This window comes from Hevea brasiliensis, chromosome 3 (assembly GCF_030052815.1).
Source record: "Hevea brasiliensis isolate MT/VB/25A 57/8 chromosome 3, ASM3005281v1, whole genome shotgun sequence".
Lineage (NCBI taxonomy): Eukaryota > Viridiplantae > Streptophyta > Magnoliopsida > Malpighiales > Euphorbiaceae > Hevea > Hevea brasiliensis.
Window position 1 is genome coordinate 4,161,789 of NC_079495.1, and position 16,730 is coordinate 4,178,518.

Here is a 16,730-nt window from a genome sequence, read left to right on the forward strand (position 1 = left end):
TCTCGTTATATTTTAATATTAATTATTTTTCGACGGAGAAACCAGCGGAGTTTCCCTTATTTTATTACCAGTTGACGTAATTTACTATTTACCTGTTTGAAAGTTTCAATAATATTTTACAAATAAAATCTCATCAATTATTTCATAACCATCTCATAATTCACATCTCATTCATATATCTCAATTTCATATTCATTTCCATGCATTATCTATATATTTCAAATCTGTCTTCGAATCCATACAATCTCATTCATGCTCAAATCACATAAGTAAAATTTTCAAATTTCTTTAATTTACATAATTTCATAATTTACATGATATATAAATTAATTACATATGAAAAAGCTAATTTATTAAATTACATTACATTTCTATTAATTACCTGCTCATAATCTACATTATAATACAATATCTAGCATTTTATACTAAATACAAAATATGATCTATATGGGCCCTATCTACATGCATTGCTGAGGAGGTGACAACCTTGAATACTCCACCACTTCGCAGATCCGACTCCAAAATCTTAGTCAAAGTACCTGCGCGAGGAAACAAATCCATCGCGCTAAGCATTGCTGCTTAGTGGTGCAATAATAGAACAAGAAAATAAAATATACAAATAAAGAAAGAACGAAGCATAATTTGAATATTTAAGAATCTGTTTAATTTAATACAATGTGTCTAATATTAATTATCTTTTGTTCTCATTTGTTTCGCTTTGGAAGCGTTTAATTCCAAAATTCACAGTGATAATGTACAACATACAGAATTAATAAAAATACTCAGTTTATATTTATATGGCAATAGAAGGTACATTTAAAATATTTAGTTAAGTTATACCTATTTTTGCAACTCTTTTATCATTTTACTTAACAATTTTTTTTTATGTGGTTTGGATTATTTCATAATTCTAACTAATTCTTTTGAAGTCTTATTAACTCATTTATTTGATGTCTAATATTTTTAATTACTAATAGTCTTAATTTATTTCAATAGATTACACTGCCCAAGTAACCTACGACAGGCTGACTAAACTGGATAACGGGTCGTTGGCACTGGACACCGCGGTGCCTCGGGCCGTCATACCATGGGACGCAGAACGTCAATCACGTATGCAGTCAGTGTGGCTAAAAAGCCATGATAACACATAATGGGGCATAAAAGCCATGAATGTTGGCATAAAGCCATGAATGCGGGCACAAAGCCATGAATACAGGCACAAAGTCATGAATACAGGCATAAAGCCTTTCGCAGTACTGCTAAAACAATACCCTATTGGCATGCCAAACTATCCAATCTGACACAAATGTCTAGGTAATACAAGGGCACCTAATATCATTAAATATTAATATATTGTGTTTTATGACTTTATTATTTCATGATAAATTTCAATTATAATTCATACATTCATTTGATCATTTATATGATCACAATTCACATCAATTATCCTTTTATACCATTTTACTCAAAATACTCCTCCTCTCTACAATAATGAGAACTAATGTCTCATTTATACATTAATATGGTTTATTTATTTATTCATTATGTTATTCATATTGGTCACAATTCTAAACAATGGTTCACATGTATCATTGTATTCAAAACATTTTTTTTCCTTTCTCATTTATACATTCAAGAATCTACTTATGTAATTACAAATTTTATATTTCAAGTTGAGTTACTAATATTTTATGAATTCCATTTGTGATGGGCCTATAAGCTCTAACTATCTATTCACATCAATTAAGTGACTTATTTTTTTCATGTTTCAAGTAATCCATGAATATTTCATGGATTTCAAATTTATGGCCTTAATTTCTTTTTAAAAATTTTGACTAGGATGCATAGTCCACATTTGTCATACAATTCTAAGCATTTAAGCTTAGAATTGGTTCTAGGTCTTCATCTTAATTTACTAATCATTTTGATTACTATTCACCTTACTAGTCAACCCAAAATGTTGACCTTTTTATACTTAATGGATATATTAATTCTAATTACACAAAGATCCCACATTTTTAGTTTTACATTTGCTAGTATTAATTGCCAATTGCAATTTAAAGTCCCCTAGATGCATTTCTAATTTCAAATTTTGAATTTTCAAGTTTTGGTGTCACTATTCACCTTATTGGTCAACAAAAATGTTGACTTTTGGATAGAAAATAGGTACATTGGTTTTGACACTCCCAACATACCACATTTTGCATTGAAAACTTGTTGGCATTAAGCATTAATACCATTTCTAAGCTTAAACCAAGTGAGCAAAATTTTCCAGTTTTTGTACCTAAACTTCACTGTTCCATTAATGACTGTTACAGTGGGAATTTGAAGAAATGGTAAACATGAAAGTTGTTCCTTATTTTGTCTAGTTGAATTTCCTTTTTTGAATCACTCCATTTGGAGTTTTGTAGCTCCAGATATGGTCCAAAAACCATAACTGGCCGGATTTCAAATCTGCAGAATTTACCAAATCTATAGTATCACGAACAGTGAGTGTGACTATCATTTGGGTTAGGTTCTGGTTATAATTTGGGGTAGGTTTCTTCATGAAAGTTGTTTGTCTAGGTCTTAACTTGTTGCTGTAAAAATTTCAGGTCAATTGACCATTTCTACAGTGAGTTATGGCCAAATGAACAGTTACTGTTCATTTGGTCATTTCTGCAGGTGCTGGTTGCAGGGTATCCGGATTGGAGCCAACTTTTGGTCCACTTGCTTTGGTCTTTTGGGCATGGTTTCTTCAGAAAAAATGTGCCATTATAAGCCTAGTTTCATGTCCAATTGGCCAAACACCAATTGAACCTACACAACCAAAGTTATGGCTGTCTAAGTGGGCTGGAATCTCAGCCACCATGCTGCACTCTCTAGGCAGTATACTCATTCACTTTGCCATGCTATATTTTAGTCCCAATTATGGTCAAATTTCTTCAAATGGTCACTAATTGACCACTAGAATGTTCTTTAACAATTTCATAAGCCAAGTCCAATTTTTCACTCCTAAACCCTAGCTCAAATTCAAGGGTTACACCAATTACCTTAGTTAGCATACCAATTCATTATACTTGTGTATATGTACCTTAAACATCATTTCTAGTCCACTCTAAGTCCAACAAAACACTCATTCCTATTCCTTCAATAGGGCTACCGAAATTCATGGTAGGCATACACTCAAATTTGGTTCATTTAATTCACAAATTCATATTGATTTCAAGTCTCTAACATAGAAAATAAGGGTTTTAAGTAGATAGGTGCACTAACCTCTTGTAGGGCAGAATTTTTCAAGCTTAAATTTCACTTTCCTTCCTTTTCTAGGCTGCCAAACACTTCCCCAAGATGAGTGGACAAGTTTTAATGAAAGTGACTTAGGGTTTAATAGTGGAATTTCATGGGAAATGGAAGTAATTAAAGGAAACTTTCATGGAGGGTTATGGAGGGGAGGTTCACGTTTTGAGGAAGAAGAAGAACCAGAAAATTGGTTTCTTAATTTGCCATTTTTCTCTTTTTAAAGAGTCTTTGTTGTGTTGTTGAATGGTGATTAGTGGAGGGCACTTAAATGACATCATGGTGATGTCATAATTAAGCATTTAAGTCATTTTCTTTTTCTTTCTTTTCTATTCATTTTTAATTTAATTTTTAGCAATATTTATTCATATTTTAGATCATAATAATTATTTACTTAACTGGACAAGTCGGCCAAAAATCGTCTCTGAAGGCGAAATGACCAAAATGCCCTCCGTTTAGTTTAACGGGTCAAAATTGTCTGTACCGATTGAAAATTTTTTCTAAGTATTTTCTTGGCATTCTAATGCCATAGGAACATCAATGACCCTTCTCTGGAGTCCCAAAAATTATTTTATGAATTTTTTCCCGGGTCTAGGGCTCCTCGTTGCGAGAACCGCAACTTCACTCTGGTTACCCATCGCTTGGGCACCGGCTCGTTTAACTTGGTTGTATTTTATTTCAAAATTTTTTTCTAAATTTTTCTTATTAATATTTGAGTTATTATGGTTCCTCACTCTAGTCTAATTATTTTTCCAGACGTTTCTAGTCGTCAGGACCGACACCTGATAAAGAAATGTATGGAATTGCTACAGTGAGGGTGTTACAATTAGAGTTTTTTTTCTAAAATTATGAGTTCTCAAAGTCGAGTCTTAATTGAAGTCAATTGTATATATTAAAAAAAACTCTAAAAAAGTGTTTGGTATAAATAAATTCTACAAAATTTAATAGAATTCATTTGTAAATTTAAAATTTTAGTGTTTGATCTAAATGAAAATTTATTTAGAAATTTTAATAACAAATTCCATGAAATTTATTATAACTAAATGAAATTTCATCAAAATTGATAGAATTTGTAAATAAATTTTAAATTTAAAATCGTATATATTTCAAGTAATAAAATTATTATTTTATTATTATCATTTTATTTTATTTTATTTATTTCAAACACAAAATTCATTTCATTTGAAATGAATTCCATATTTAATCTAAAATATACCAAACAAAGAAATTCATTTATAAATGAATTTTATCATAAAATTAAACCAAAAGAGTCGTCTAAAAGTTTTGATAATAATTTATTTAATTTAAATCATATAATATATATATATATATATATATATATATATATATATATATATATATATATATTTGTGAAAATCTCATAACATAATTTAATTTAAAGGCAACTTTCTACTAATACTAAACATTAAAAATTTGATAGTGGAAGTGGTTTATCATTGAGTTATAAACAAGCTTATCAGAATGAATAAAGAAGCTTATCTTTGAGTTATTGAGGAGTGACTAACCAGTTATATATATGTTTAACAACATTATAATGAGATGACTTCAACTATACTTGTAGCTATTATTTGTTTAGTAAAGCTTAAGATTATTTAACGATAAGAAAAAGAAGCTTAAGATCAATTAAATTTATTCGTTTAACTCAATAAATAAACACAAATTATCATAAGCTTTCAAGTTAGTTCATGATCTAATCATCAAGTGCACTAGTTTCCTTTTTCTGCATGTGAGAACATAAGCTACGTGTTTGCTCCAACATCTGCCAATCAAGTGGCACATGCTTAAGATAAAATTATTAGATTTTCCAACCATTTAAAATCTAATATAAAATAATACCATATTGAATTTTATATGAGAAACGATCATTCCATGATACCTGATTGGATTTTTTTTTTTTTTTTAGTTCAACAGAAAAGAATCCAATCTGATATTATATGATGGGATTCCTACACCTCCAACTTCTCTATTCGTCAGGATTTATAAATTAAAATGGATGCCACTGCAGAAGAAAACAAGTATTTCATCAGCAGTCCTTTGTGGGTGGGTAGTGCCCATCTTCGTCCTCCCAAATGGGATGTTTTTCTTTTGCCTTCTCCAAAAGATACTGACACATTTCCATACCTAAAACTAACAAATTTTTGATGGAAAGTTACCTCCAAACCCCCATTTTTTTTTAGTGGTTCTTATTTTTAGTTTTTATTTATGCTTTGGAATTTTTTTTTTTTAATATCCAAAACTAAATCTCAAAACAAATAAGCAAACAACTCAAAAATTAGGGGTGATTATCAATCTAAATGTTAAAATTCTGAATAAATTGAAATTTATAATAGATTATCAATAAATTTTCACTAAGTGATATCAATAAATTTTCACTCAATGATATTGAAATCGTTTTTAGAATTATAAAAACTTGAATTCGAATCTTAGTTGGAGTTAATTGTACAAAAAATTTAAATTAAATTAGAAAGAAAATTAAATCAAATTAAATTGAATCATTTTACTTTAGAATTATGAGATTTAGATAGAGACATTTTCTTAATTTGTGTGAAAGAAATATTCCTCAATATGATGGAGGAATATTTTCTATATAGAGTATAACTCTTATTTTAGTGTTATTTTAACAGTATTGTGAAAAAGTGTAACATCCCTAATTTTAAATTTATTATTTTATGAGTAAATATTAATATTTTATTTTATTTGAATTTTAGAAAATTATTTGAAATTTTTCGGATTTTAGAAATCGGGTTCGATTTTCCGAAAATATAAAACTTTGATGATTTTTAAAAATTAAGTCAAAGACCACGTGGTAAAACTAAAAATATATTTGGACTCTAAGAATTTTTTTGAGTTTTCTAGAATTTTTTCAAAATTTTTGGGCCTCGTTTTTAGTCCCAAGGCAGACTAAAAATTCAAAATTTTGTATCCTTAATTGAACCGATCGAATCGAACCGGACCGGTCGAATTGGACCGGCCTCCCTCCTTTTTTTCTTCTCTTCCCCGCGCATCCTGACCCTTCTTTCTCTCTCTCCCATTTTCTCTCTCCTCCCTCCTTCCCAGGCCGGCCTAGCTCTCCGGTGCGCCGCCTCGTCCTTCCCTCCTCGCAGGCCGTCGCCTGGAACGCCGGGAAAGCGCGCGCAAAGACCCCCGACGTGCAGCACGCCACTTCAGCTTCCCGGCCAGAATCTGGTCGATCCGGCCACCGATTGGGCAGGGTCTTGCATCAAACACTATCTACACCTCGAGAGCTTTCCATAGACACCAAGAACACCAAAATCTATCAAGCGCTTTGCCTAATTTTTGTCTGGGAAATTTTAGCCCATTTAGATTTTTGGGCTAGATTTCTCGCAAACAGTGAACCCTACAAGAAAACCGAGAGTACCGGAGCGCTCCACTCGTCGAGAGCTTCGTGGCAATATAAATTTCAAAATTTTCCGACACCATTTTTCGGTGGTCCCACGAAACTTCATAGTATTTTTCTGAACATTAAATGAGCTTAGAAAATTCTGTACAAATTATATACTAACCCTCGTGTTGTGGGCTTCGTGTAGGTACCTTCAATTCGGGGAAATTCAACGGTTGCCCGGATCAGTGAATTTCCAGCCAGACAGACCGGCTACCGAAAAAGTCTTGGAATTGGATCGAAATTTTGGCTATCCCACCATTTTCAAATGTCCCGAGCACGTCCCCGGAGTCGGAATCCGTATAGGTAAACCCGAACCTTACTTTTTTGTAATTTTCTAGTGCTTGAATTAGATTAAAAATTCATAAAATATTCATGGTAGCTCAGAAAATTATAATTCCTTTTGCATTAGCTTAGTAATGATACTAAGGACCGCGGGGCAAATTTTTAGAACTTATTTGGGTAATTTTTGCAAGAGGGTTAAATTATGAGGACTAAACTATAATTTTACATATTGTGATTGATGACTATTTGGATGGGCCCAGGAGGGGTTGTGTGATGTGATTGAGTTGTGAATATATGGTTTGTGGATATGGAAGTGTGTTTTAAGCCTTTTTGCAGGTTGGGTAGGTCCTAGGTATAGGGGAGACTCTGCCGGATTTTCGACACTACTTAGAACATCTTTGGTCTTTTTCTTAGTTTGTATTGAGTCAAATTTTTTAAATGATTGTAAAAAAAATTGTCAGGTGAGCCGGGACAGCCTTCCTCCTCTGCTCAGCTGCCACAGTGACTTCGGTTGAGTCTGTGAGTAAAATATTAATTTTAATTGTAATTTCGATATTATTATATGTTCAAGCATGCCCATGCATCACTTATAAATATGTATCTATGTAGTTAAACTCTAGGCACACTTTATGTTGCATTTCACTCTACAGGGTGCAGTAGCTTTAGAAGCTATAGAGATTATGGTTAAAATTGATATTTTACTCTCTGAGTTGAACGTTCACTCCTGTTCATTATTTTTCCAGGCTACAGGAGGATTATTGTTGTGGTTAACCTGCTTTTCTTCTTCGCAGGTTATTTATTTATGTTTGTGTAATTCTAGTGATGCATGCATTTTAGATCATCATTTAGGTGTAATTTTTGCACATAATTTACCCTTGTTCATAGTCATTATTATAGATGTTAGTATATATTTAATCAATTTTGCAATTTTCACATTTCTTAGTTTAATTTTTGGAATTTATTTGTTTTGTAGGGTAAATTTGGAGAAATTTGATGTATTTTGATCAGAGTAGCCATTTGGAGGAGATTAAAGTCGAATTGCAAAAATTTTGAAGTTGAGTAAAAAAATGGCCGAGAGCGACACAACTTGCAGCACAACCGAATTAGCTTATGTCGCAGGTTGTGTCGATCGTCAGATATTCACGCCGAGAGCGACACAACCCGCAACACAACCCACGACACAACTGACTCGGCTTATGTCATTTTTACTGGAAATAATTGACGTGGCATTTCCGTTACTCCAGCTTTTTACCTCACTTTCTCTGGAACCTTCCCCCTTTTACCCATTCTAGGGCAGACCCTTAGCCTATATAAAGCCTCATTTTATCATTTTCTTTTCATAGAGAGCAAGAGAGGCATTTTTGGCAAGATTAGAAAGAGAAGGAGGGAGCACTTTCTGCATTCTTTTTCCAGCAGCTGCAGATCACGTTCAAGACTTTCTGCAGCAGATTCTGCTGCATATTTCTGGGTTTTTCTACCCCTTAGCTTACACTTCCATTATTTCTTCATTTATACATTTGGGTTTGTCTTTAAACAATGATTTGTGAGTAGTTGATTGAGATTCTAGAGATGGGTTTGTAAATATTGATTTGTATTGTGGTTTTTGAACTGATTTAGCCATTTAAATGGGATTTGTTACATTTTGATTTATTGCTTGTGAGCTTGTTGCCTTGCTTGATGAATGGGCCCTCATTAAGTTAAGCTTTAATCCTTAATAGATGGACTGAAAAGTGAATATTAGGGATAGATAATCTTGCAATAAACTTTATTTTCTTGGTGTTAGAGATAAGCTAAGAGGATTAAGGGGAACTTTCCAAAAATCAATTAGAGCTTTAAATGGGTTTTTGTTAGGTTTGAAATACCGTGAAAACAGGGTTTGATTTAATGAAAACCAACTTTGAAATGCTTGAAAAAGGTTTCAAAAATTTAAGAATTGATTTCCCTCAAAATTGCAATTCTCATGTGTTTGGCTAAATTAGGGATAAACCACATGCAAACAATATTGAAAATCCAATCTCTAGAATCAATTTAATTTTCATTGAATTTAGATTTAAATCCTCCAAATCTCATAAATAGCAATTTCAATTTAAATCCAATTTAAATTTAAATCCAATTTAAATCCAATATCTAGAATCACTTTATTTTTATTTTTATTGAGTTTAGATTTAATTCCTCTCAAATTTCATAAATAGAAATTTCAAATTAATTTTTGGTAATCTAGTTTAATTAATTTTAGTTAATTGATTGATTTAGTTTTAATTCCTCAAATACCAATTTTAATTCCAAATTTCATTTTACATCTTTAATTTTTGTCTTAATTCCAAATTTCATTTTACATCTTTAATTTTTGTCATTCTAATTAGCTTATACTTTTATTTCCAATTTAAGCACAATTCCCTGTGGGATCGATATCATTTTTTTTAAAACTATACTACTGTGACCCGTGCACTTGCGGACACACCGTACCAAGTTTTTGGCGCCGTTGCCGGGGAATTTTTTGTTTTTAAGTTGGATTTTAATTGTTTTAAGCTAATTAGAATTTTTATTTTCTTTTATTTTCACTACTGTTCCTTGTGTTTTTCAGGTACTTTTCTTGTTTATGAGACGATCGAAAAGCACAAGTGACACTGAATTGTTGTTCAATCCTGAAATTTAAAAATTCTGTCGAGCCGACAAAAAGGAATACAAAAGAAGCAGAAAAAGAAGAACAACAAAGATTTGAGCAAGAGGAGACAATAGAAAATATGGAGAATCAAAATAGAGCTATTGGTGGAGATAATGGAGGAATTGAGCAAAACGGGCAAAATGCAGTCGCTAATCAAAATGATCCTCAAAGAAGATCCATGTTAGATTATGCTTTTCCTAGATGTGCAGATGTGAGAGATAACAGACCTATTATTGGAGCTAATCAATTTGAGTTGAAGACTGGTCTCATTCAAATGGTTTAGAATTCACAATTTGGAGGTAGTCCACTTGAAAATCCTCATTCTCATTTGAAGAAATTTTTGATGATATGTGGCACACAAAGACAACCTGGAGTTTCTGATGAAGTTATTCGGCTCACCTTATTTCCATTTTCTCTTCGGGATTCAGCATTTGAGTGGTATGACTCACTCCCACAAGCTATTATAGCTACTTGGGAGCAGCTATCTCAAGCTTTTCTATCTCAAATTTTCCCACCTGGGAAGACCACTCATTTGAGGAATTTGATGGTAGCTTTTAAACCAAGAGATGATGAAACTTTGTATGAATCTTGGATGAGATTTAAGGAGCTTGAAAGGCAATGTCCTCATCATGAAATACCCAAATGGATGATTGTTCAGAATTTCTACACCAGAGTTACTCCAGCCATAAGAAACACAATTGATTCACAAGCAGGAGGAGATTTCATGAGAATGACAAGTGAAGAATGCTATGATTTATTAGAGAAGATTGCTCATAATACCCATTTGTGGGGAAATCCTAGAGCACTTGAGCCAAAGAAGGCTGGGATTTATGAACTTGACTCAGTTAGCTACATGAATGCAAGATTTGATCAGTTGACTCAGCTTCTTAGTGATTTTTGCACAAAGGCAACAACCTCAACTCCTACAACTATGCAACAAGTTGCCTTCACAGATGGAACTCAAAGTTGTGGAGTTGATTACTCTTCTTATGGTGATGATTATTTGCAAGAACAAGCTGCTTATGCAGGAGGTTATCAACAGAAACCTATGGGAAATGCTTACTCTAATGTGAACAACTCAACATGGAGACCACAAGCAACTTTTGCTCAACAAAGTCAAAGCTCAAATTATCCTCATAACCAGCAGTATGTGCAGCAGAATAGACCTCAATTTCAGCCCACAAGACAACCACAACCGGGATATCAAGCAAGAGCACAACAATCCCTTCCACCTCATGAACCGAAGCCAACCTTGGAAAGCATGATGGAGAAATTTTTTGCTGAACAAAGCAAGATGAATAGCAAATTGGAGGAAGAAATGCAACACATGAGACAAACCATGGATCAATTACAAGTCCACAACCACATGTTGGAGACTCAATTGGCGCAACAAGCAAGCTCATCGGGAAGCAATTCCTATGGGAAACTACCTAGCCAACCACAAAACCCTCATGAACAATGTAAGGTTGTAACCTTGAGAAGTGGTTAAAAAGTTGGTCAAGAGAGTGAAAACAAGAGAGAAGAAAAAGAGAGCACAAAAGAAGAAAATTCAGTTGAGAGCAAGAAAAATGAAAAAGAAGAAGAAAGCAAAAGTGAGCAAGTTGAGGGAGAGAAACCATACATCCCACCTGAACCTTACAAGCCCACCCTTCCCTACCCTCAAAGATTCATCAAGCATAAACTAGACAAACAATTTGGCAAATTCCTTGAAGTGCTAAAGAAGTTGTATATCAATGTGCCATTCACTGAGGCACTATCCCAAATGCCAAGTTATGCCAAGTTTTTGAAGGAAATTCTTTCCAACAAGAAAAGGTTAGAAGATTATGACACCATCAACTTGGGAGAGCAATGCAGTGCTATAATCCAGAAGAAGTTACCTCCCAAACTCAAAGATCCGGGTGTATTTTCCATTCCTTGTCATATTGGTGATAATTGTGTGGCAAATGCTTTATGTGACCTTGGAGCTAGCGTCAGCCTAATGCCTCTTTCAATATATGAGAAGTTGAATATGGGAGAGTTGAAGCCCACAAACATGTATCTTTCATTGGCTGACCGTTCAATTAAGTATCCAGAAGGCATTCTTGAAAATGTGCCTATCAAGGTTGGGAAATTCTACATTCCGGTGGACTTTGTCATTTTAGATATGGAAGAAGACACAAAAGTTCCTATCTTATTGGGAAGACCCTTTTTGGCAACAGCTGGTGCATTAATTGATGTAAAGGGTGAGAAATTGACACTTAGAGTGGGAGATGATCAAATGATATTCAACATCAATCCAGCCATGAAAAGGAAATATGAAGAAGTTGAGTCTTGTTTGCGGGTAGACATTATTGATGAGATTGTTCAAGAGCATTTCAGAAAAAGCTACCCACAAGACCCACTTGAAAATTGCTTAGTCCATGGTAGGAGCATTGATGATGATAATCTCAACATAGCTGCTTTTGCACAACACTTGGAGAGCTCTCCACCACATCCTGAAGCCACAATTTTTCAACTTGAAGGAGTGCAAAATTTGGAAATCAAACCACCATCATTAAAGGTAGAGGATGCCCCAAAGGTAGATCTTAAACCTCTTCCTTCCAACCTCAGGTATGCTTTTCTTGGACCAAATGAAACATATCCTGTTATAATTAATGCATGTTTGACTGACATTGAGATTGAAAAATTGTTGAGAGTTTTGAGAGAATATAGAAGAGTTTTGGGTTATGCAATTGATGATATAAAGGGAATTAGTCCAACAGTTTGTATGCATAGGATTTTCCTGGAGCCAAATAGTAAACCTTCCATTGAGCACCAAAGAAGATTGAATCCTACAATGAAGGATGTTGTGAAAAAGGAAATCCTAAAATTACTAGCTGCTGGAATTATTTACCCTATTTCTGACAGTGAGTGGGTTAGTCCTGTGCATGTTGTACAAAAAAAAGGTGGGGTGACAGTTGTGAAAAATGTGAATAATGAATTGATACCCACTAGAACTGTTACAGGTTGGAGAATGTGCATAGACTATAGGAAGTTGAACAATGCCATAAGAAAAGACCATTTTCCCCTTCCTTTTATGGATCAAATGTTAGAGAGATTAGCCAAGCATTCATTCTTTTGTTACTTAGATGGATATTCTGGTTTCTTTCAAATTCCAATCCATTCTGATGACCAAGAAAAAACTACCTTTACCTGTCCCTATGGCACCTTTGCATATCGAAGGATTCCATTCGGATTGTGTAATGCGCCTGGCACATTTCAAAGGTGCATGATGGCCATTTTTTCTGATTTTATTAAAGAAATTATGGAGGTCTTCATGGATGACTTTTCAGTTTATGGCACTAATTTTGATTCATGCTTGACTAATTTGTCTAAAATCTTGCAGAGATGTGCTGATAATGATTTGGTGTTGAATTGGGAGAAATGCCACTTTATGGTCCAAGAGGGGATTGTTTTAGGGCATTTAATCTCAAATAGGGGAATTGAAGTGGATAGAGCTAAAATAGAAATTATTGAAAAAATGCCCCCTCCAACCACTGTCAAAGGAGTGCGGAGTTTCCTTGGACATGCCGGGTTTTACCGGCGATTTATTCAGGATTTTTCTAAACTTGCTAAACCCTTAACAAATCTTTTGAATCATGACGTTAAATTTGATTTTAATCAAGATTGTATAGTTGCTTTTTGCAGGTTAAAGACGGCATTAACAACAGCTCCTATCATGCAACCCCCGGATTGGACTTTGCCATTTGAAATCATGTGTGATGCAAGCGAGTTTGCTATTGGAGCTGTCCTTGGCCAGCGAAAAGATAGAAAACCTTATGCCATTTACTATGCAAGCCGAACCCTTGATGAAGCTCAAGTTAATTATGCCACAACTGAAAAGGAGTTCCTTGCGGTAGTATTTGCACTCAATAAATTCCGTTCTTATTTGGTCAACTCAAAGGTAATAGTTTTCACTGATCATGCAGCAATAAGGTATTTAATAAGCAAGAAAGAGGCTAAATCTAGGTTGATTAGATGGATTTTATTACTTCAAGAATTTGATTTGGAAATAAGAGATAAAAAGGGTGTTGAAAATGTGGTGGCTGATCACCTTTCTAGGATAAAAACTGAAAATAAAGATGATGAAATTGTGCCAATTGATGAGTTTTTCATGAATGAGCAGTTGTATGTGTTGAATTCTGCACTTCCATGGTTTGCTGATATTGTGAACTTCTTGTCTTGTGGTGTCTTGCCACCTGATTTATCTTGGCAGCAAAAGAAAAGATTCTTGCATGATGTTAAATTTTATTCTTGGGAAGAACCTCTTTTGTTTAGGAGATGTAATGATGGAATAATTAGGAGATGTATACCAGAGGAAGAAATAAATGATGTTATTTACCATTGTCATTCCTCTGAATATGGTAGTCATTTTAGTGTCTCCAAAACTGTTGAAAAAGTCTTGACATCAGGTTTCTATTGGCCTAAAATGTTTAAACATGCGAGAGACTTTGTAAGCAAGTGTGATAGGTGCAAAAGGGTAGGCAACATTTCCAAAAGAGATGAGATGCCCCAACAATCCATATTAGAAGTTGAATTGTTTGATGTATGGGGAATTGATTTCATGGGGCCATTTCCATCTTCTTATGGGAACAAATATATCTTGGTAGGGGTGGACTATGTATCTAAATGGGTAGAAGCTATTGCTACACCTACCAATGATGCAAAAGTTGTGGTGAAATTTCTGAAAAAATTTGTTTTGACCAGGTTTGGTGCCCCACGTGCCATAATCAGTGATGGTGGTAGCCATTTTTGCAACCACCAATTTGAAAAATTGATGAGAAAATATGGGGTAAAGCATAGGATTGCCACACCCTATCACCCTCAAACAAATGGCCAAGTAGAAATCACAAATAGAGAAATCAAGCAAATCTTGGAGAAAACTGTCAATAAGTCCAGAAAAGATTGGTCCCTTAAATTAGATGACACTCTTTGGGCATATAGAACAGCATTTAAAACCCCCATAGGAACTACACCTTATAGGTTAGTTTTTGGGAAATCATGCCATTTGCCTGTAGAGTTAGAGAACACAAAGCTTATTGGGCCATTAGAGCAATCAATTTTGATTTACAAGCTGCTGGACATAAAAGACTTTTGCAACTTGATGAATTAGAAGAATTGAGACTTGATGCTTATGAAAATGCTAGGATCTATAAAGAAAGAACTAAAAAATGGCATGATAAGCATATCAAGAAAAAGGACTTTAAAGAAGGAGATTTGGTTCTCTTATTCAATTCAAGGTTAAAGTTTTTTCCGGGAAAATTAAAATCAAGGTGGTCCGGTCCATTCAAAATTGTGAAAGTTTTACCTCATGGTGCTGTGGAAATTTTTGGTGAAAAATCGGGTAATTTCAAGGTAAATGGACAAAGGTTGAGGCACTATTCAGTTGGTGAGCCAATTGAGAAGATAGCAACTTGCTATCTTTCTCATTCTCCATAACATTTTGAGTGAGTATGGTCAAGCTAAAGACCTAAACTTAGCATTTTTGGGCATAACTCATAATTTTTCATTGATTCTTTATTTCTTTCATATATATATATATTTGTTTTAAGTTTTTCTATACTCCTTATTCAGAGTTTAACATTGTTCTAATTTCCTTGTGCAGATGGGATACAATGCATTGCAAGCATATGAGCATTAAAAAAAAAAAAATAAATAACATGTCTTTAATTTCATTGCTTAATTACTTCATATTTTGAACTTATTTTGCTTGTGTTGTTTTTATTTTACTTGAACCATTTACTTATTCAGTTTTTTTTAGTTCCTCATAACATACATTTTTCTTTTATATCTTTAGTACATTGCTCACTTGCTTTGATATGCTCCTTCAGAATTTACATTTGATAATTATATTTTCTGCGCTTAACTTCCCTATTCCAAATTTTTGAGATTAATCAATTTAATTAATGGATTCCATTGCACTGTTTCTTTTGCAATGAGTGCAGCAGCTGTCCAAATTTTATCTAATTAAATTGGCTGCACTTCAATGAGGTAACAATTCTCATCTCAGCTTGTGTCACTGTCAACACAAGTTGTGCTATCGCTTATGCAACAGGGTAATAATTCTTTATGCACATATGAGCTACCCATTTTTTTTTTGCACATTATCCCATTTCTTGCAATCTTTTAACATTGAGGACAATGTTCATTCTGAGTATGGGGGAGAGGGTAAATTTTTTGCAAAAATTATTTTTTTCCTTTTTCATTTGCATATAGTGACATACTCATTCATTACTTCATACTTGTACATATTCACATATATACACTGCATATAGCTTCATATACTTAGTTATGCATACTTAGTTGCATATAGGTTGACTATACATTTATACACTCATGCAGTTCATTCATTCATTTAAAATTTTTGGATTTTTAAACCAGTCTCTGAATTCCATAAGCCACTTATTCAAGCAATCCAACTTGCCTTTAGATGGTTAGTGGAATGAAAGTTCCAGCTGGGTACAAAGTCTTAAGCATTATTCTTTCTCTTACTTAATAGCTGAAAATTAATACATTCATCTAGGTGTGTAGATTCTGATTAGTTATTTTGAGTTTTGAGTGTCTGAATAAGCCTTTAAGGAAGAAAATGGTCCTTGTCGTCTCACCATTCCTAGAACAAGCATCTTAGATCTTTCAAAGCGAAATTTTTAACTTGCATTTGATAAGAATATGATTTAGGCATTCCTTCATATTTTAAACCTCGCATTTAGCCTTAACCTACCTTAATCTCATTTTAACCCTTGCAAACCCCCTTGAACCTTAATTCCCTAATTTCTTTGGAACCCAAATCATTTACCTAGCCATTAAACCTAAACACTACCACCTATTATGAGAATAATATTTTAGCAATTAAGTGCATAAAAAAAATTTTGATAAAAAAAAAAAAACTTGGAGGATTGAAACATCTTGAAAAGTGCTAGAATAATTGTGAAAAGTTGATAAAAAAAAATAGTCACAAAAATATCCCAAAGGTAATTTTGGGTGTGACGTGAAATAGGGAGACATACAAAATAAAAAATATATTATAAAAGTAGTCCCTTTATTATATTGGCACTTAAAATT

At 33.5% G+C, this 16,730-nt stretch overlaps 1 non-coding gene across 1 annotated transcript; it reads right to left on the reverse strand.

Moving 5' to 3' along the window:
• Positions 1-10,179: 10,179 nt before the first annotated feature.
• LOC131178894 (small nucleolar RNA R71) lies at positions 10,180-10,286 on the reverse strand. Its single transcript, XR_009147902.1, has one exon. It is a non-coding gene; the product is annotated as a small nucleolar RNA R71 (small nucleolar RNA).
• Between the last annotated feature and the right edge of the window lie 6,444 nt (positions 10,287-16,730).